Below are 23,358 nucleotides of genomic sequence, written 5' to 3' on the forward strand. Positions count from 1 at the left end.
TTTTGTGTCCTGAGACCTTGGGTTGTGTTTAGTAAGAGCCTGTTTGCTCTTAGAGTTTCCACCTGCCAAGGGGTGCAGATTGTTGGACCTGCATGTTGGGGGCCCTGGGAATTGGTAATCAGTTGAACAGAAATTCAGGAATCTGGGGGGCAGCTGGCACCTTACTGACCATTGCCAGCTCTCAGGGGGTTTATCTGGCTTTCCTTATTGCCTTGCTAGTGCTGGGACTGCCTGTGGCAATGAGAGTCTTTACTTTCTCTTTGGCTGTCTTTGGGGATGAATTTAAATCTTGGGGTTTGCATCTTCTACACTCTTTGGAGGGGTCGTCTTTTGCATCCATGATTAAGCCATACAAGGGCTTATTGGTTTTGAGTCAAATTTTTCTGTGAACTCTCATATATACCTATATGAATGAAATACTCACCCTTTAAGACCCAGCTCAAATGCTGCATGTTAAGACATATTTTCTCCTTCTGACTTTCTAAAACATTTGCTCATACTTCTGTTAGAGCATTTCTGCAGATATTATGATGTATACACCTGTATTACTCTCCCATATTCTCATATATAGGTTTTAAAGTCAAAAACTGGATATGCTCTATCTTTGAATTCCCAGTACCACTAAGGACAGTATCTTATGTATGTAATAAATATCTGTGCTATACTTAGTCACTCAGTCGTGTCTGACTCTTTGCAGCCCCATGGACTGTAGCTTGCCAGGATCCTCTGTCCATGGAATTCTCCAGGCAAGAATACTGGAATGGGTTGCCATTCCTTTCTCCAGGAGATCTTCGAGACCCAGGGATCAAACCCAGGTCTCCTGCATTGCTGGTGGATTCTTTACCATCTGAGCCACCAGGGAAGCCCAGGAACACTGGAGTGAATAGCCTATCCCTTCTCCAGGGGAACTTCCTGACCTAGGAATCAAACCAGGGTCTCCTGCATTGCGGGCTTATTCTTTACCAGTCGAGCTACCCAGAAGAAAACTTATCACTTATCTAATGACCCCAATATTATGAATCTGAATAGTTCCTCAGATGGTCAGTTCTTAACTATCACTCTTGGGCAAGTTCCTTCCATTCTCAGCCTTAGCTTCCTCATTAGCAAAATGAGAATCATAGCACCCATATAGCAACATTCATTTTCATGATGTGTGGATGAAGCTGTCTCATCCAAGCATCTAGCACAATGTCTAGGACATCAAAGATGCACTGCAGAGTTAGCTCCTCTGCTCCCTCACACCTACCTGAACACACTCCTGAACACTGAGGAGCACAGCAGGCTTCAGATCTGGGTCCCATCTGAGCCTCTCTTTCAGGAGTCTGCTATTCTCTCTCCCATCCAGATGAAAATTTCCCCAAGTAGGAGTTTCTCTTAATAGACAACAAATGCTGGGCAAAAATCCCTTCTAGGGTCATATAGAGTCAAAACACCAGAACTTCTAGAAGCTGCTGAAGTCTTATTCTAGGCATACTGTTAGGTCATCTTGTCAGGTAGCTCACTATCTCTGTGTTGGCTAACAGAGGGAAGCTTGAATGGTGCTGGTAGTGGAAAAGGACTGAGCTTGTAGAACTGCCCTTGAGAGAGGAGTACGGATGGAAGAGATAGCCCATGAGATGGCTGGGCCAGCAAAGGGAGGACTTCAGTAGTAAGAACAGTGTTCCCATCTCTCTGGGAATATATGTGAATTTATGTGATTTTTTTTTTTTTTTGGTCGTCTGTATAAGTCTGTGTGTCCATACTTAGGTGCACAGGAGAATCGCCCAAGAGAAACCTGTGCATCCATTCATTCATCTGTTCATTTTAATCAAATTCAATGAGCTATTGAAAGTGCTCCAGGTACTGGGGGAAAAAAATAAGATACCCTCGGACTCTTAGGAGTCTGACTACGATTTATTTAGTCTGTTGGAGACAGACAAGTAAGTGCTTTACAAAGTACTGTTCTAGGATAGGTTAGCACCTACCACTAGGTCAGATACCAGGGAAAGAACTCTGGAGAAGAGGGAAGAGCACTACACTGGGGTTTTCTTCTCCTCTGCGGTGTCTCTGTTTAGTTTCATATATTCTCCATGCCATTCCCTCCCACCTCAGGATTTATTTGGAAGTGGAAGCAAATTTAACGAGACCTTTTTCTTTTGACACGTGCTGAAAAACCAGTGTGTGTTCAGTCACTAAGTCATATCCGACTCTGCAGCACACCGAGCTTCCTTGTCCTTCACTGTCTCCCAGAGTTTGCTCAAATATGTGCCCACTGAGGCAGTGATACCATCCAACCATCACATCCTTTGTCGCCCTCTTCTTCTGCCCTCAATCTTTCTTTTCTTCATTAGGGTCTTTTCCGGTGAAAAGCCAGTACTATACAGCATTTCCTGTCTGGTTTAGGGACCACCTTTTTCTCTGCCAATTGCAAGGAAGCAAATTAAAATAGGACTTTTAGTTAATTGGGTTTCCCCTTGTTCGTTGTGGTAAATGGTGAATTCTTTGAGGCACCAGCACAGGGCCTACCACATAGAAAAGGCTCAGAAAATGTTCAGTTGGTAAGGGAGCGAGTGAGTGAATATAACTAGGTCTGACTTGTAACATGGAGACGTCTCCTCCAGATTCTCCTCCTCCAGTACCGTTGTGAGAGTAGCCTAATGCTGGGCCTGACCTTTGAGAAGCACTTGATATATGATAGGCAATATTGTTATTATCATTACTAATATTAATAATTACAATTTAGTGGACTATATCCAAACATTTAAAATGTTTATTTTCATTTTTAAAGTAGATAACCACAGCTGAGGACAGACACTGCTTTGCTATCTCCTTAAGATTTAAGTCCCTTGGGTCACAGCCTAGTGTGCAAGGAACCCAGATGATGCCAGCTTCATAGGGCTGCCTCATTCAAGACTCAAGACTTTCACTCCTTTGCCTCCTAAGCATTTGTGAGGGCAAAATTCACCACTACCGGGCCACCGGGCCACAGTGCAAACCAGTTTGGTTCCCAGGTCTAATCCTAACCCAGCAGCTCACATCTCCCTTTGCTGAAATTTACATGCTAAAGACAAAAGAACTGAGTCATCTGCAAATTCTGCCACTGGGTCTGTTATTAATAGGGGAAGAAGGTTATTCATTACCATCTGTGAGAAACATCTGGAATGCCACCTCAAGGATGGAGACCAATTTAATCCACTCATTCCAACCACCCAAATTTTCAATTTGAAAAGCTGACTTCTGGGCCCTGATGCTACAGTTCTATTCTCAATTTTAAAACATCTCCCACACAGTAGGTGCCCAAGAAATATTGTTTCCATTCATGGAGAAAATGTCACTTGGGTTTTAACCTGAATGAAGACATTTACCTTGTCTGGGGAGAAAATTATGCTTTGCAGGATGGCTAGTCTCTCAAGCTACCCATTTAGAAAGACTATCTCAGACTTCCTTGGTGGCACAGTGAACAAGAACCTGCCCACCAATGCAGTGACCACGGGGCTGATCCCTGGTCCGGGAAGATTCCACATGCTTCAGAGCAACTAAAGCCATGTGCCACAACTGCTGAGCCTGCATGCCACAAGTACTGAAGCCCGTGCACCTAGAGCTCGTGCTCCACAACAAGAAACTCCACTGCAGTGAGAAGCCCGAGCACTGCAACTGGAGAGTAGCCCGGCTCGCCACAACCAGAGAAAGGCCTGCATAGCAATGAAGACTCAGCACAGCCAAAACTAAATAAAAACATAAATAAGAATGTCTCTAAGAAAATTGTGGCTTTCCAGATGGCTCAGACAGTAAAAAAATCCACCTGCAATGCAGGAGACCCATGTTCAATCCCTGGGTCAAGATCTCCTGGAGGAGGTAATGGCAATCCACTTAATTATACCTTACAGGCAGTAGGCATTTGTAAAAATTTTGCTTCACAATGATAGGTCTGGAGGTATAGAAAGGACAGAATGGAGTATGTATATACGTATTACTTGTGTAATTGAAAATTTTTATGAATTAAAAAAAGACTAAAAAAAATATGATAAAATGCTAATGTAAATTAACTTTTCATGTTGTGGAAATACATATTACATCTGTTCTTTTCTATATTCTATTTCTATGTATTTTATATTTTTAAAAATCCTCAAAGTTAAAAAAGACTGTTATAGTGGCCTGGATTTGGCCACCTAGAGGATATGGATTAAAGGGCACAAAGGTGGGAGTGGCTTCTGCTGACTCTTTATAAATATAGGCTGGGTCTTGTATCCCTCATACAATTGTAAGTATCATATATTACAATAGTCATTTTACAAATTAAAAGAAAAAAGAGAGAGAGAGAGGGGTTAGCTAATTAGCTAAGATCACACAGCTCTGAATGGTTGAACTCTGCTTCAAACCGAGCAGGCTGCTTCAGAACCCTTCTCTTTAACCACTGTCATGATGAACTGGAACCCCTGACATTGCTGTCATAGAATGGAGCACCAAGAACAGTCCAGTATCCTGTCTTCCTCCTGGAATAAAAACCTGAGCTAGAGAACTTAATGTTTTTCTCTAAGGCTGCATTTCTCAGTCTTTTTTCCCCCTAATTGTCCCCTTCCCATGAACATTTAATACTGTAGATATGTAATATATCTATTTATGTACAGAGAAGAGCCACAAACCATTGTAGTATCTGGTTTTTCTCACTTACTATGAACCAGTTTTCACCTCTGCCGATAATGCTATCCTCTGTAAAAAATGCATGCACTAAGGAAAGTCTGTAAGACTTTATGTACTGCCATTTATCCACATATTACAAAAATATGGTGTGAAACAGAAACCTCCATGTAGGCTAACTTCATAGGAAATGTCGTACTGGAAGAATTTTGGTTCTTTCTCCCCAGCTTCTGAGGTTGTGTGTTTGAGGGATGGCTGCTGGTGGGTTTTGACAGAGTAGGGAATGAGTAACACCAAAGTAACTGCCTATGAACTAGAGGTTCCAGTTGTCCTTATTATATACAGAGTCAGTTTTCAATTATGCGTGCTAATGAGGTCCAGCAAGAGGATGGGTAATTGAAATCCACAAAGAATTCCCAAACCTCATTTAGCAAACTATTTCAAGCTCCTTCTTGAGCCTGTGAGCATGTAAGAACTAGACTGGGGTAACTATGGTTTCTATTGTTTCCAGCCTCAGATAGAGTGGAAATAACAATCATGCCATGTCCACCTTGTAATTCATTCACTGGAGCCTTCTCTTTGCCAGTTCTTTGATGTATCTTTTTTAAGCCTGTGTGTTTGTGTGTGTGTGTGTTAGTCACCCAGTCATGTCTGACTCTTTGCAACCCCGTGGACTGTAGCTCGCCAGGCTCTGCTGTCCATGGGATTCTCCAGGCAAGAAGACTGGAATGGGTTGCCATTGCCTTCTCCATATTTAAGCCTACAGGGTCCATAAGCAGTAGATATTATCTTTCAATTTTTAAGAAATGAAACTGACTTGTTCCCAGTGCTGCCAGTAGGAAATAGCAGAATCCAGGTTCAAACTCAAGTATTTTTAATTCCAAGTAAGTTCCTTTGTTGTTTCATCAAAGCCTTATGCAAAACTAGAAGGACCTAGAAAATATTCAGTTGGATTCTTTGCATTTTGAATTGTTAATCAGTTTTAATATTAATTGCTTGAGCTTTAAAGTTAGATAAACTAGATGTATGTCTTTATAATCATGTGTCAGTATGCAAGTTTCTTAACTACTTATGTGTTTCAGTCAACATTCTAATCTGTAAAACTGTGTTGTAGGGAAGATTCAATGTTTTCAAACACCTAGTACATCATCTGCATCAAAACATCCTGTTTCCTGCCCCATCCATCAGCTTAGTCTTCATATCTCTTATTTGGCTTTTGTTTTGTGCTCCTCTGCATTATTAGATGTAATTTTATAGTATCTGTCTGGCCTTCTTTGCTGATTTTTAAAAATTCCGAGACATTGAGCTGTTCTCATAAAAGTTGTTCTCAAGTTTTCATATTTATATCTTTTCAGTGTGTGAAATTACATACATTGTACATTGACACTCCTAAAGTGACAGTTCTGAGCTTATTTTATACTTTTATTTGTCAAACAATGAGAAAGAATTTGAACTTTGAAATGGAGGTACTTCTGGGCTGGCAACAATTTTTATTTGTCCTGTTATGTGGAGATTTTATTGGATTTGCCCTTCTAATTTTATAATGAGTGAAAAACAGTGATAAATAAAATTGTGAGATGATAGGAGATATCCCCTAAGTGGCAGATCCATGGCCTCAAATGGATGTTTATTGAACTTCAGTCTATATCTGTGTTCAACTGTGAAGTATAAGAATAAAATAAAAGGTCATCCATGAAACACTGGAGTCTATTTTCTCAGACTACCTAAAAGGATAGCAGTACGAGAAATGAAGAAACCTCTAGGTTATGAATTGTGTGTCTATGTAAAAATTATTGCTATAATTTGAATGCCCAGAGGAGTTCAAGGCTGAGAGAGATACTGCCAGAGGTAACGCTCACACAGATTCCTCCCTCAAGGAGAGAATGCCAGAGTTAAACTCTTTTAGACAAAAACTTCAAAAAGAAAAAAGTTGCTACCATAAAATCATCATTATAAGCTCCTGTTCAATCTCCTGAACAATCTCATTTTGTAAATCTTTTTTCCTCACAATAAAATGATTTTTTTCCCCCTGTTCACATGATGGCATTTTTAGAAAGTGAGTTCCTTACAGGCAGGAATATGTTTTGTTCACTGAAGGGCTCCATGCACCCAGATCAGTACCTGGGGCAAAGTGATCACTTCATAGGTATTTACTGAATTTAATTCAAGTAAACTCACAAAAACAGAAATATATACAAATGGAACAAGATAGAGATGCCAGAGATAAACCCATGCACCTATGGGTACCTTATTTTTGACAAAGGAGGCAAGAATATACAGTGGGGCAGAGATAGCCTCTTCAATAAGTGGTGCTATAATAAGTGGCAATAAGTGGACAGCTACATGTAAAGAATGAAATTAGAATACTCCCTCATACCGTCACAAAGATAAACTTAAAATGGATTAAAGACCTAAAATGTAAGACCAGAAACTACAAAACTCTTAGAGGAAAACATAGGCAAAATACTTGATGACAAATCAAAGCAAGATCCTCCAGGACCCACCTCCTAGAGTAATAGAATTAAAAACAAAAATAAACAAGAGGGACCTGATTAAACTTAAAAGCTTTTACACAGCAAAGGAAACTAACCAAGTGAAAAGACAACCCTTAGAATGGGAATATAGCAAAGGAAACAACTGATAGAGGATTAACTTCCAAAATATATAAGCAGTTCATACAAGTCAAAACCAGAAAAACAAACAATCCGTTCAAAAAGTGGGAAAAATACCTAAGCAAACATTTCTCCAAAGAAGACATACAAATGGCTAACAAACATATGAAAAGATGCTCAACATCGCTCGTTATTAGAGAAATGCAAATCAAAACTACAGTGAGATATCACCTCACATCAGTCAGAATGGCCATCATCAAAAAGCCTACAAACAAGTAAACTCAAGTTGAAATAAGATAGTACTTTATAAAACTAGTTGTGGTATTCGGTTTTCTCTTTAATAATCATGTGTGCCTGGTATAACCCAGGGGTTTAAGAAACCCTAAAATAGAAAATACAATTAGGAGTTTACTATTTTAGCTCTCTCAGGTCCAGAAAAGTTAAGCACCAGGTTAGGTTCTGTTTTGCACTAAACATGTAATATTGATCAAGTCACTTAACCTCCATCAATCAGACTTAAGATAAATAAATAATGACATATTTATTTATCTATTTATATATTTGCAATATTTATCTATCGATATATCCGTGAACTGTTTATCTAAATATCTGCCTCATGGAATTAGGACACCTTATAAGAATATATATGCTGAACCAAAACAAATTAGATAAACCAGATAAACAAATACATAAATACATGTAAGTTTCAAATAAAATATAGGCTAAAGGAGAAGATATGACAAAGAAACAAGCTTCGTTTTGTTTTCAGTTTTAAGAAATGATGCCAACATTGCAGGCTGATGTATCGAATGATTTTATGTGATAACTTGTAACTTGGCAGGTTTCCCTGGTGGCTCAGACAGTAAAGAATCTGCCTGCATTCGGGAGACCTGGGTTCGATCCCTGGGTCGGGAAAATCCCCTGGAGAAGGGAATGGCAACCCACTCCAGTATTCCTGCCTGAAGAATCCCATGGACAGAGGAGCCTGGTGGGCTACATGGGGTCCATGGGGTTGCAGAGTTGGACACAACTGAGCAACTTACTGCTAACACAATTTGTTAAGATTAACATATTTTACACCTTTTATTTGTAGTAGTAGTTGTAATCTTAAAGATGAGCAGGAAAACTTCATGTTTATATGCCTTCACAACATTTTGGCATTAATCTCCCCTCTGCACTGTAATCTTTGTGATTGTTGTGGATGTTTAGTGGGTATTACTGAGGGTGACACAGAGTGTGTGATAGATTACATGCTAAGATGGTCACCAGCAGCCCCTCCTATTCCTACATGAGTGCTGGCCTCTCCTCTAGAAGTGTAGTTTATTTTCCTTTCTCTTAAATCTGGGATGACCTTGCTTTGTCCAAAAGAATGGAACAGAAGTAATATTGCACCAAGCTTTGTGAAGCATTGCAACTTGTACTTTCATTCTTTTTGGAGCCCTCTGAGACACAGTATAAAAGAGTCCATCTATTCTGCTCAACAGAGAAGCCATAAGAAGAGAAACAGTCCCAGACATCCTGGGCCATTTCAGCCACACTAGCTGGAGCTCCAGACAGGTAAGTGAAAACATCTGAGATCCTCCAGCCCAGGTGAGCCATCCTAGCCAAGACTACACGGGACAAAGAGGAGCACCTTGCCCAAATCCTGCCTAATTTGGAGAATTGTAGGCAAAAATGTGGCTGCTGTTGTTGTTGTTAGCCACTCACTTTTGGCATGGCTCCTTATGCAGCAGTAGATCCACAGCGTGGTCTTCTCTGGGAAGAATCCCAGCCTCAGAAGCACCGTATCCAAGAGTAGTTTGTTTCCTTTGTCTCATGTTTTTATCTTCTCTCCTGAGCAACTTCCTCTTTATTTCTTCAGTTACCACTCCACTATCTGATCTATCCACTCTCCATGGATTTTCAAGGAAGATCAGTGATGTTGTGAAAAAGGTCTTGACCTTTGATTGGTACCCTCAGAGAAGACTATCAGGTATGAATATGAAGCAAAGATAATATTTAAAACAGAGTTGTTTGGCAATATAGACCTTTGTAAACCAAATACCAGAAACTAGTGTCACAGTGGCTTGTTTACATAAGGCAGAAAAAGTAAGGAAAATGACATTAGTCAATCCCAATGGACCCTAATAAGGTATTGGTATTGTGAAGGAAATGCACTATCACTTCCTTTATGAAATGAAAAAAAAAAAAAAAAGGTTAACATACATACAAACATGTCCTTTCTATTTTCAGTTTTAATGTATTGTACAATCAATATTTTAATAACAAGGAAAAGAATAAAATAAGCCACAATCTTACCACCAAATGCAACTGTTTTCATTTTGCCAAGTTCCTTTCCAGTCATCTTCCATGGGCATTAAGTATAAACCCTTATTTTTAGCTAGTTAATTATCCAACTTCTCTTTCACAGGCATAAAGACCAATAGGAACCCAAAGCAGTGAGAGAAGCTGAAAATAAGGGAACTGTGCCTCTTGTCTCCATGGAGGCTTTGGAGAAAAGGTGTTAATGGTTAATTTATTTCTTCATTTATTCAGTCAATGAACATTATTGCAGGTATTTTAAGTACTTTCCATTTCTTAACATTCTTTAGCTGTGTAATTACTTGTTCATTGGTCTTCTGCCTAATTAGACTGTGAGCTGTACATGGCCAGATCTGTTTTATCTTATTCACAACTATTTTTCTAGCATTTAATATAATGCCTAGCATTTTGAAGGTATTGGATAAACATTTGTTGGATTGACGTACAGGAATTGCAAGTCGGGAAAATACATTTACCAAACCAGAGATAGAAGGAAGAAAGAAGAAATGGTTGATGTTAAATTAAAAAGTGGGCAAGAGTCTATATATTAAAACAAAAACATGCATGCCCTAATGGACTTTAAAATAAATGTGGTCTATTTGATTAATTCTGTTAGTTAGAATTTGGGTCTTCTGGAAAAGAAAATGATGAAACCATCTCCGGAGACATCGTGTATTCAGTTCATTTAATATTTATATGGAGCTTCTTAACTCAGCATTCTCAAGGAGACCAAAAATGATCATTGGAAAGTGCAGTGATACTCAAGAGGATGGGGTGAGAGCACTCCCCACTCTCCCAGTCCCAGATAAATCAACATAGATTGAGTTAAATTTAGGTTCTCTCCTGAAGGGTGGAGGAAGTACTCTCAAAGATTCAGAAAGGAGCTATCCTTTCTCATCTCTTTCTCCACAAATTTCTGGTAGAGGTTTAAAAAGTAGGTTTGCTATTACAAGCAATAAAGAATATAAGTTAGATTAGAGATCAAAAAGACACCCCCAAATTCAATGGCTTGTGTCTATGCATGCTCAGTCATATCTGACTCTTTGCAACCCCATGGACTGTAGCTGGCCAGGTTCCTCTGTCGATGGGATTTTTCCAGGCAAGAATACTGGAGTGGGTTGTCAATGGCTTAAAGAAGATATTGTGCTCTCTTGTAATAGTCTACAGGCAGGCAGACCAGGCCAGTAGACAGATTCGCTCTACAAAATAATTGAGATTTAGATTTTTTTTTTTTTCCCATCCTGTTGACCCATTATCCACTACTGAGGCTGTACTTCTCAAGTCTTAATGTTCATTCAAACTACCTGAGGTTCTTACTAAGATGCAGATTCTGGTTCAGTGGGACTAGCATGGGGCCCAAGATTATGTATTTCTAAAAAGCATCCAGGTGATGTTGATTCTGCTAATTCAAAGATCACACTAGGGATCCAGTTTCAGTTCAGTCGCTCAGTTGTGTCCAACTCTTTGCGACCCCATGAATTACAGCATGCCAGGCCTCCCTGTCCATCACCAACTCCCGGAGCTTACACAAACTCATGTCCATTGAGTCGGTGATGCCATCTGGCCATCTCATCCTCTGTCGTCCCCTTCTCCTCCTGCCGCCAATCCCTCCCAGCATCAGGGAGGGATTGACTCATTTTCCAATGAGTCAATTCTTCGCATGAGGTGGCCAAAGTATTGGAGTGTGAGCTTTAACATCAGTCCTTCCAATGAACACCCAGGACTGATCTCCTTTAGAATGGACTGGTTGTATCTCCTTGCAGTCCAAGGGACTCTCAAGAGTCTTCTCCAACACCATAGTTCAAAAGCATCAATTCTTCGGTGCTCAGCTTTCTTCACAGTCCAACTCTCACATCCATACATGACCACTGGAAAAACCATAGCCTTGACTAGATGGACCTTTGTTGGTAAGGCACTAGGGTGGCACTGTCATAACCTGCATTTTCTAAGCTAGGTGGCTGGCATATTTTGTTTCCAGTTTTCAAGAAGGGAAAAGAAAACAAGTCCACAGCAAAAAGTTTCCTTAAAGTAAACAATGTAGAAATTATATGAGTACCTTCTGCTAAGTATGATAACCATGAGTGGGTTCCAGGGGCTGGCAAATGTGCTTAGTCTCTAGCAAGTAGACATGTTACCAATAAAAATGTGGAAAACAGGAGGTAAGCACTATTATCCTAGGAAAAAAATAATGACTATTGGGGGACAGTTATCAGTCTACGCACAAAAACTAAGGAGGCAGGAACTTATAATTAAGCAAGAGAGATGAAACACACACACAAAAAACAGGCTGTATAGGCTAGATATGATCCTGAAACCTAAGAAGACAGTTTTAGCAAAACCTATTGGCTCAGAAGTCTATGGACATTGACAGCATTCCATTTTCAGTTTTCAACCCCTGGTATGCTTTGCTTGCATTTCCTCTGTGACTTGTTCTTGGGGGGTGCTGACAACATGATAGGTAACAAGGAATGACTCAGAGACACTGAGTAGACTCTTAACATTTGCCTATGGTTTGAGAAAATAGATGTAAACAATAACCAAAAACATAGCTAAAGGTGTCATTAAAGACATTAGGCTAAATATTAAGAAAATCCAAGCATATATTAGGAACTTCTAGACATATTTAACATGATTTCATGATTTTTATCCCTATGACCATCAGTTTACCCAGGACATATTTCAAAATACATTTCTGGCAGCATCAGAAACAAAATTCTTTGTTTAGACCTTTGGTATGGTGCACTTTTTTTTTTTTTTTCCAGAATCTTCAGTTGCATAATAAATTTGAGAAGCTTCCAGTCAAGAAAATTACATCACCTTTTCTGATATTCCTACCTCATTTCAACATCTAGTTATCCTCTGTCTCAGATAAGATGCCTTTTGGATCTAATATAGTTACAGTAACCATACTGGAACACTTCTGAAATTGAAATGGGCATTGTTAACAATTACGCCAGATAGAGAGCCTGGTAGGCTGCAGGCTGAACGACTTCACTTTCACTTTTCACTTTCATGCATTGGAGAAGGAAATGGCAACCCACTCCAGTGTTCTTGCCTGGAGAATCCCTGGGACGGGGAAGCCTGGTGGGCTGCCATCTATGGGGTCGCACAGGGTCAGACACGACTGAAGTGACTTAGCAGCAGCAGCACCAGCAGCAGCAGGACTATCTTGGGTAACCCAAGCGATACATAACTTAATCTAGGTAGTACCTATCATATCTTCTTTCTTTACATATGAAACTATATAATATATGTATATGTGTGTGTACATACATATATGTATGTATATGTGTATATATATATGTCTATGTATATGTGTATATATGTATGTATGTATATGAACTATATAGAGCTTCCTTCGTAGCTAGGTTGGTAAAGCATCTTCCTGCAATGCTGGAGACCTGGGTTCGATTCCTGGGTTGGGAAGATTTGCTGGTGAAGGAAATGGCAACCCACTCCAGTATTCTTGCCTGAAGAATTCCATGGACAGAGGCACCTGGCAGGCTACAGTCCATGGGGTCGCAAAAATTGGACATGACTTAGCTTCTAAACCACCATAAACTATTTAATATATACATATATATATTATATAATTTCTTTGGCAGAAGTAGGGAACTTTAATTGTATTAGTAAGGTTCGTTAAGATTGTAATGAATAATCAATTGTAGATTATTTTTGGTAATAAGAGATGGTTCCAATAAAAATAACATGCAGGTGTGACTGAGGAGTTGTGCAGTCACTGTTGACTCTAGTCCTATTCTTTCAAGAATGGGTTGTTCAACATCATTCAGGATATAGACTGAGATCCACTGTCTCCTCCTCTCTGTGTGCCATTGTTGGGCAGAGATATTGCCAAGTCCTCTCAAAGTACTTGGCTTCCTTCACATCGAGCACACTCAAGTTTGCCTTGTTCAGTCAATAGTACCCAGGGAACAAAGATGGTTTACCTCAATGAAAATATTGTGAACTTTATGTGGTCTTTTTGTAGGAAAAAGAAAAACTGGTTGAGGATCATTTACTCTGAAGTCATAGCATGCACATAGAACATTGTGGACATTTCTCCAATAAAACAAATCTGCTATGTTCTATATTTCCACTTACGGGTTTTGGTTTCAATGAAGGAAGCATATAACTGATTGGGATACCCAATAAGGAAATAATATGATTTCTATCTCTTTTTCTCTGAGACTTCACAGAGGTAAAATAAGTAAATTGCGGAATGTGGTCCATTATGACCATAAAGCTTATTTGTTCATTCGATTACTCCTATGTAGGATTCTGTTACCAGAAGAAGTGGGGAGAGTGAATTGACAGGCAGACAAAAATACAAATACCATGATGCTGGACAAGTGATAAAAGCTGAGAGAGTGAAGTGGAAAATGTTTGGAACTTACCCCAATGATACTGCAATGGGAGCAGCAGCTGCCCTCCAAGATGAGAGTTTAGTTTGTGTCTGGAGAAGAATGATGTGTGGACAATATGAAGTCAGAATCACATTGCCTAGAGAGGGTTTCATATTGAAAGAAAGCATTATGCAGGAAAGGGAGCTAAGGTTATAACCTGGAAAAAATCAAATGATGCCTTAAGCCACAGAGACTCAAATGGAAGTATAAATATGGTAATGCATACGATAGAGACAGAAAAGTGAGGAATGAAGGGATGAGGGGTCAAGGTCAGAGATTTTTGTACATGACATCTTAAGTTTTGCACATCTGGTAGAGAATTTTTCTTTTAAATGTGGGTCCTAGCTTGTTTCACCATGGTGAAAGATAATTCTTAAACAAGTTGAAAGGAACCAAATTAGATAAATTTCTCATTTTAAGGAAGTACACAGCATTGAGACAGAAAGTCCCTTCCATAGACACCCCACAGCCTGGGTGAAAAACATGAAGCCAGCAAGGAAGGCCACACATGAGCAACTATTATGGTATTTTGAAGGCAAGAGACCCTTGAGCATTCACTCCTTCCATGTCGTACCAAATGTCAACACTATTCATAGTCTTTGTTTTCTATTTATTTGTTTTTTAAAAACAATTTATTTGGCTGCTCCAGCACACAGCATCTTCAATCTTCATTGCAGCATGTGGAATCTAGTTCCCTGACCAGCGATCAAACCTGACCCCTGCATTAAGAGCGCAGAGTCTTAGCCACTGGACCACCACAAAAGTCCCTATCCATAGTCTTTCTATGTGCTGCTTCCCGGCAGAGTGGAGACATGCAGTAAAGATTTATTGGATGAATGTATGATTGGTACTATTATTTCCCTCCTCCCCCTTCAAATGCAAACAAACCCTGAAAGTCCAGCTTCCTTCTCTCTAACCACTGTGCAGGTACCAAGTCTAGAAGTGGAATCAAACCTAAAGTGCTCCTTTTAGTATTTTCCACAAGCTACATACACTTTAACCTATTCAACTTACTAATGTCTGCTGCTGCTGCTGCTAAGTCGCGTCACTCATATCCGACTTGTATCCAATGGCAGCCCACCAGGCTCCTCTGTCTTTGGGATTCTCCAGGCAAGAACACTGGAGTGGGTTGCCATTGCCTTCTCCAATGCATGAAAGTGAAAAGTGAAAGTGAAGTCGTTTAGTCATGTCTGACTCTTAGTGAGCCCATGGACTGTAGCCCACCAGGCTCCCCGGTCCCTGGGATTTTCCAGGCAAGAGTACTGGAGTGGGGTGCCATTGCCTTCTCCGTACTAATGTCTAGACCCAGTGAATTCTGTTAATTATACTTCTTTCCAAGGCCAACAGAACTAGTTACTAGGATATAAGAAGGAGTGTGTATAGTTAACCAACCTGAGAGACAAGGATACAGAACCCAGGTACTAAGCATGGGTCAAGGGCTTTTTGTGGCAGACACTGAGTTGATATTTATCAAATCCGTTTTTTCTTCTCCCTGAAATATTTTTCAGTCTTGTTTGCAATTAAATATGATCATGTTTTAGCTAATAGAATGTGAACAACAGTGATATGTGCTAATTTTAGACTGGCTCAATAACTTTCCATCCTTCCATGGCATACAATCTTTGTTTTCTTCTCTGTTCCTCTGGCTTAGTGATAATAAGCATTTTGACCTGGTATGCCATAGTTTGAAGATAGCAGAATCACAAGATAAAGAAGTCCCAAATCATCACTAGAAGGAGAGCCACCTGCCACTCAGATATCTGTTTTGGATTTTATATGAGTAAGAAATAAATATATTTCGTATTATGTCACTGAGATCAGATCAGATCAGTTGCTCAGTCGTGTCCGACTCTTTGCGACCCCATGAATCCCAGCACGCCAGGCCTCCTTGTCCATCACCAACTCCCGGAGTTCACTGAGACTCACGTCCATCGAGTCAGTGATGCCATCCAGCCAACTCATCCTCTGTCCTCCCCTTCTCCTCCTGCCCCCAATCCCTCCCAGCATCAGAGTCTTTTCCAATGGTCAACTCTTCGCATGAGGTGGCCAAAGTACTGGAGTTTCAGCTTTAGCATCATTCCTTCCAAAGAAATCCCAGGGCTGATCTCCTTCAGAATGGACTGGTTGGATCTCCTTGCAGTCCCAGGGACTCTCAAGAGTCTTCTCCAACACCACAGTTCAAAAGCATCAATTCTTTGGTGCTCAGCCTTCTTCACAGTCCAACTCTCACATCCATACATGACCACAGGAAAAACCATAACCTTGACTAGACGAACCTTTGTTGGCAAAGTAATGTCTCTGCTTTTCAATATGCTATCTAGGTTGGTCATAATTTTCCTTCCAAGGAGTAAGCGTCTTTTAATTTCATGGCTGCACTCACCATCTGCAGTGATTTTGGAGCCCAGAAAAATAAAGTCTGACACTGTTTCCCCATCTATTTCCCATGAAGTGATGGGACTGGATGCCATGATCATTGTTTTCTGAATGTTGAGCTTTAAGCCAACTTTTTCACTCTCCTCTTTCACTTTCATCAAGAGGCTTTTGAGTTCCTCTTCAGTTTCTGCCATAAGGGTGGTGTCATCTGCATATCTGAGGTTATTGTATTTCTCCCAGCAATCTTGATTCCAGCTTGTGTTTCTTCCAGTCCAGCGTTTCTCATGATGTACTCTGCATATAAGTTAAATAAGCAGGGTGACAATATACAGCCTTGATGTACTCCTTTTCCTATTTGGAACCACCTGTTGTTCCATGTCCAGTTCTAACTGTTGCTTCCTGACCTGCATACAAATTTCTCAAGAGGCAGATCAAGTGGTCTGGTATTCCCATCTCTTTCAGAATTTCCCACAGTTTATTGTGATCCACACAGTCAAAGGCTTTGGCATAGTCAAGAAAGCAGAAATAGATGTTTTTCTGGAACCCTCTTGCTTTTTCCATAATCCAGTGGATGTTGATAATTTGATCTCTGGTTCCTCTGCCTTTTCTAAAACCAGCTTGAACATCAGAAAGTTCACGGTTCACATATTGCTGAAGCCTGGCTTGGAGAATTTTAAGCATTACTTTACTAGCATGTGAGATGAGTGCAATTGTGTGGTAGTTTGAGCATTCTTTGGCATTGCCTTTCTTTGGGATTGATAAAACGTGCACACAAGTAAATACCTGGCCACGAAGCAACCATATGAGCAAGCCAACTATCAGTCATAATTAGTATAGGCTTAGAGTTTATAATGGCAATTTCCAACCATGGGACAACATGTTTGTTAAAACCCACAGACTATCAGTGCCACTAAAAAGAGGAGAAACCTTTCAACCAGGGAATTAAAGCAAAGCCAACTGAAACATAGTTGGGGAAAATTGAATAAAGCTGGTTTTCTCTTGTAACTACAAATTCCAATTTAATTACTAAAACAGAAGCCCAACTTATCAAAAGTGCATTAAACAAGATAGAAATGTATTTTTCTCTCATAGAATATTCTCTCATAGAATAGATAATAAAGCAGTCATAGTGTGAAAAGTCTGTTTCTTCTACCTCCATCCTTCCTATTGTTCTCTCCTTGTGGTGGAAGATGGATTACCAACACATCTCCTCAGTCAGTTTTCAGCAAGCAGAAAGAGGGGAAGGATCAAAGGAAATACTTGTTTTTTGCTTCTAAAGGTGCAACCCAGAAGTTGCAAACGTTACTTCTGCTCATATTCTATTGACCGCAGGGAAGACAGGTGAAGAGCTTTTGTAGCTGAGAGTTTTAATAACAGACAAAGAGAATGCACACCAAGGGACTACTAGCAAACATGCTACACAGTAGAAACAATGATTAAGGTATCCATGAATGATGAAGGAGAACCTGTAGGCATTATTTAGTCAACTTCTATTATAGGAAACCAAGGTTCAGAGAGGTTGAATGATTTACCTAAGGTTGCACAGCAGATTATTGAGGGAGCTAGGACACAAATTGGTGTCAGTTGACTTCAGATGGTAAACTGTTACTGTCACCCTGTGCTACCTTTAAAACTTTTCTGTTACATAAAGTTGTAAAAAGGAAAGTAACAGTACAAGACGTCAATGAGAACTTTTATAAGAAATGTCAAAAGGCAGAAATACTGATTTTTTTCCCATGTATAGTTGATAGAGCATATATAGATTTTAAAATATTTGGTTGTGTTATTTAACACAAACTAATACGTAGTCATAAAAATTACAGTACCACAAAAGTGGTAAAAATGAAAATCTTCCCAGGCATGACCACTGTTAACAATTTGTGCAGAGATTTTCTTAGGTAGATTTTCAAAGGGTCTTGAATCTATTCCCACAGTGATGGGACTCCCAGCAATATTTTTTTTTTCAGTAGAACCAAAAGGAAAAGAAAGGTAAGTAAATCAGCAGAACCATTGCCAGTCACTGCAACTGGCAGTGATTCTTTCATTAGAAAACTTTGGAGGGACCTGGGGTCAGGCTGCAGAGAATTAAAGGGCCAGTGTAAGGTAAGACGTGAGCACACTTGTGCTTGTCACTGTGCCGACACCAGAACTGTGTGCTTGGCACCAATTCCTCCCCCAGTCTCCATAACCCAGCTCCCCCAACCCAAGCTAATATCCCTAAGGACACTGCCTTATTCTCACCCCAAAGACTGGCTTCCACAGCCATGTTTACTTGATGGAAAATATTAAATGTGGGGGCAAGGGGAGAGGAAGAGCAGGAGTTTTTTGTGTGATTTTCTGACCATTCAGAACTGACAGCCCAGAAGTATATTCCCAGTTCATTCTGTCTGTACAAAAGACTGGTTTTTTTCAATTGCTAAGTTGTGTCCCCATGAACTGCAGCAAGCCAAGCTTCCCTGTGCTTCACTCTCCTGGAGTTTGCTCAAACTCATGTTCTTGCATGGAGAATTCCATGGAGAGAGGAGACTGGCAGGTTACAGTCCATGGGGTCACAAAGAGTCAGACACAACTGAGTAACTCACACACACACACACACACACACACATGTCCATTGAGTCAATGATGCCATCCAACCATCTCATCCCCTTCTTCTGCCCTCAGTCCTTCCCAGTATCAGGGTCTTTCCCAATGAGTCAGCTCTTCGCATCAGGTGGCCAAAGTATTGCTTCAGCTTCAGCATCAGTCCTTCCAATGCACATTCAGATCCAAGAGACAGTGTGTGCTGAAAGGCAGAAGAGCTGAGTTCAAGGCCTTGTGCCACGATTCACTATACATGTGCTTGTGACAAGTCACTTAGTTCTCTGAGCCTAAATTTCTTCATGGTGACCAGGGACAATTAACTTTATCAGGTTGAGAAAATTAGTGAAACGCTGTGTATGAACACTGTTGTAACTGTAAGTCTTTGCGGAAGAGAAGTTTAAGGCCCTGATGTCAATGGGCTACACTTTCTAGATTAAAGTATTTTTTGATATTAAAAAGACTAAACATATTCATACACCATTGAAATTTGTGTTGGAAAGCCCACAAGTTCTGATTTATAAAAAGATTTTGAGAAACAGAACATAACAACAAAAATATTAGAATAAAATCTAATATTCATAATTTTTAGGGACTTAGCAAGCCCTAGGTTATACGTTTGAAGTGCCCTGAATATTTTTAGGATTAATAAAAGGATTCTCCTTAATGAATAGGCCATAATTCTATAACATTATTTTTGATCTCAGAACTAAATCAGAGGCACTGGTCCTTTTATTTTCTGTTTTTTTGTGTGACTTCTATTACTACATCTGTTTTTAGTTCTAAACTTCATATGAAGATTTTTTGGGCCATGACTATGTTGGCAACCAGTGAAATGGATTGAGGAAGTTCAACAGGTAGGGCTGATAGCCAGCTGTGCTGTGCTGTGCTGTGCTGTGCTTAGTAGCTCAGTTGTGTCCAACTCTTTGTGACCCCATGGACTGTAGCCTGCAAGGCTCCTCTGTCCATGGGATTTTCCAGGCAAGAATACTGGAGTGGGTTGCCATGCCCTCCTCCAGGGGATCTTCCCAACCTCGGGATCAAACCCAGGTATCCTGCATTGCAGGTGGATTCTTTACCATCTGAGCTACCAGGGAAGCCCAAGAATACCAGAGTGGGTAGCCAATCCCTTCTTCAGGGGATCTTCCAGACCCAGGAATTGAACCAGGGTTTCCTGTATTGCAGGTGGATTCTTTACCAGATAGCCAAATGGCAACCACACTCTAGTATTCTTGCCTGGAAAATACTATGGACAGAGGAACCTGGCAGGCTATAGTCCATGGGGTTGCAAAAGAGTTGGACACAACTTAGCTACTAAACCACCACCAGCAGGTACTATTAATTTCAGCTTCCCTGGTGGCTCAGTGGTAAAGAATCTGCCTGCCAATGCAGGAGACAAGGAGACATGGGTTTGATCCCCTGGAGAAGGAAATGGCAACCCATTCTAGTATTCTTGCCTGGAAAATCCCATGGACAGAGGAGCCTGGTGGGCTACAATCCATGGGTTGCAAAAGAGTCAGACACAACTTGGAGACCAGACAACAATCATTAATTCAGCCTAAATGTGGTCGTTTAAGGCTGGCCTCTCCTCTGATTGATTAGTGCCTGTACCAGTGCTCACAGGGACCTTTGCATTAAAAAAGCAATGTCAGTTCCAAGACTGACTTATTCTTGAGGAGGGTAGAATAAACTTTAAAACATCTTCATTTTGTTTGGCAAAAAGTTTTAAATCAAAAGCAGATATGTTTTTCAGTTTCCCAAACAAATGTCATTTACAAGTTGACTAAATTGTGCAGACCTGCTCTTGAGTTTTGGTGCTGTTTTAAACATAGTTTGGGGTCGCTTAGGAAATAAACAAACAAATGAATCAACCTCCTCCACTGCTCCCCTCCCTGCAAAGAAGCCCAGCAAACAAAGCCAGTGGCTTTGTCAGGAAAGAACTTATCCTTTTTGCTCACCAACATATCAGCATGCATGTCTTTCTTCCCAAGATCCATTTTCAACCAAGAATACAAACAGATACATACTCCTGATACTCACTATTCCCCTGAAGATTTTCCTGAATTTACATTTTCCTCTTAAATTTAAAAAGCTCTAAACAGAGATTGTGTGTGCGTATATATATATACACACATACATATACACATAAACATAGCTCAACCCCAAAATGTTTTGAAGACAGCAATTTGTGAGCTGGTACATATGTTTTCTTTCTTTCTTTCTTTCTTTCTTTTATTTTTGAAATGTTTTAAGCTAGTGACTAATAAAACTAAGATTTTCTAGCTTTTCAGCCAAAGATTAGAAACCATTTCCTGGTCTCTGATAATTTTGCTTCTACTTATAGGACACAAAGAAAAGACAGCATGGGGAAGTCAGTTAATTCAAAATTACTTCTCTGACAGCTGTACATGTCGAAATCAGATATAGAGACATATAGAAGCAAAATTTGGAGAAGGCAATGGCACCCCTCTCCAGTACTCTTGCCTGGAAAATCCCATGGATGGAGGAGCCTGGTGGGCTGCAGTCCATGGGGTCGCAAAGAGTCAGATATGACTGAGCGACTTCACTTTCACTCTTCACTTTCATGCATTGGAGAAGGAAATGGCAACCCACTCCAGTGTTCTTGCCTGGAGAATACCAGGGACCGGGGAGCCTGGTGGGCTGCTGTCTATGGGGTCGAACAGAGTCGAACACGACTGAAGCAACTTAGCAGCAGCAGCAGCAAGTCTTTTAACAATGGACCAAGAATCCAAGTTCCTGTTTGCACATGAATCTAGGATGTCTCTAGCTATTTTTTAGGATTTGGGAGATCTGGTCATTAATCTGGGTTTCCCTGGTGGCTCAAGACAGTAAAGAATCCACCTGCAATGTGGGAGACTTGGGTTTGATCCCTGGGTTGGAAAGATCTCCTGGAGGAGGGCATGGCAACCCACTTCAATAATGCTGCCTGGAGAATCCCATGGACAGAGGTACCTGCAAGCTACAATTCATGGGGTCGCAAAGAGTCTGACACGACTGAGTGACTAAGCACAACACACAGCACAGTCATTAATTTACTTTTTGTCAATACTGTTTATCTGTGAGCTCCTGAAGGTCAGGAGGGCCGTGTGCTGATCCATTATATTCCCAGGGTCCGGTAATGCCCAGGATATCATAGGCACCAAATATGTATTTGTTGAGCAAAATGAATGACCAAATGAGTAAGTTATATGTAATTAAGGCATTTTAAACATGGACCTTTAAGGAAATGCTGCTGCTACTGCTGCTAAGTCGATTCAGTCGTGTCCGACTCTGTGCAACCCCAGAGATGGCAGCCCACCAGGCTCCCCCAGTCGTGTCCGACTCCTAGTGACCCCATGGACTGCAGCCTACCAGCCTCCTCTGTCCATGGGATTTTCCAGGCAAGAGCACAGGATTGGGTTGCCATTGCCTTCTCCAAAGATAATAGTTTGTACAATTTCCTTCAAGTCATGTAGTATTTCCTATCTTGTTCTTTTACTCTACAGTTCCTACTGCTGAGACTAAGGGCTGAAGTGAGGATGGCCTCCCCTCTGCTTAAGTCAGGCAAACACTACTGCTGGTATGTGATTCCTAATGTTCTCCATGGTGCCTTGGCTGTTTCAGATTTCATTTACTTCTTTTGTTGTGCTTTCAGGACCTAACAAAAGTTTCAGACCCATAGGAGGCCCATAAAATAATGCTTATTCAATTGGATTATAATGTCAGTGAAGGCTATAGATGATGCCAGCCAATTGTGAGAAAGCTTGGAGGGTTAAGCCCCAAGGAGGTTCCCGCCATTCAGCTACAGTATTTTTTCCATTCCTACTCTAATAGCTCTGCTTAAAGAACGTCTGAACAATTTTAAAGTGGGTTAATTAAATGTCACATTTTCCATTTATTTACTAATTCATACTACCATATTTTTAACCTGAGTGAGATAGTTACTTAGACTTCACTAATATTATCCAAAAAGAAAGAAAACAAATGTTGGCAATAAAGTTATATTAACATTTAACGTCAACTAATAATTAGTGGCTATACCATTTTTGTATTCCCTTAGTTATCTGAGAATCATGTTTCTAAGGAGATTTTAAGTAGAGCTGTAGACTTGTGTTTAGAGTGGAATATTGCCCAATAACAGTGCTGTCTACCATATATTTATCCCTAACCCTTTTTTCCTAGATTGTAATTAAAAGAGAGGGTTATTACAACAGCATGGTTATTACTCATTTCATGTTACAGTAGATTGGTTGATGTCTTCTGGAAAAATGAAGAACTCAACTTTAAGCTGAGGGGTTTTTCTAAATACTCTGATGCAATTCTTGAGCGCACGAAATTATGATTTCTCAAGTTTTGAAAGAAGAAATAAACCCAAAGATTTATAAAAGAAAAACAACAGAAAACAATACTGCTGAACTATTAGCAATTGAACCAGACAAAAGAGTCAAAACGAATTACATTTATTTTCAAAGCTA

At 40.2% G+C, this 23,358-nt stretch overlaps 2 long non-coding RNA genes across 2 annotated transcripts in view; one reads left to right on the forward strand and one right to left on the reverse strand.

Annotated features, from left to right (window-relative positions):
* The window catches only part of LOC133244438 (uncharacterized), a 134,101-nt gene extending 125,001 nt beyond the window's left edge, over positions 1–9,100 (reverse strand). Inside the window, exon 1 of the long non-coding RNA XR_009735405.1 lies at positions 8,937–9,100. This is a non-coding gene — a long non-coding RNA (uncharacterized LOC133244438). The remainder of the gene's footprint in view (positions 1–8,936) is intronic.
* Positions 8,576–22,464, forward strand: LOC133244439 (uncharacterized). The gene is made up of 3 exons (XR_009735406.1): positions 8,576–8,786; positions 9,091–9,201; positions 22,390–22,464. It is a non-coding gene; the product is annotated as an uncharacterized LOC133244439 (long non-coding RNA).
* Positions 22,465–23,358: the final 894 nt, after the last annotated feature.

Source organism: Bos javanicus, chromosome 3 (assembly GCF_032452875.1).
Source record: "Bos javanicus breed banteng chromosome 3, ARS-OSU_banteng_1.0, whole genome shotgun sequence".
Lineage (NCBI taxonomy): Eukaryota > Metazoa > Chordata > Mammalia > Artiodactyla > Bovidae > Bos > Bos javanicus.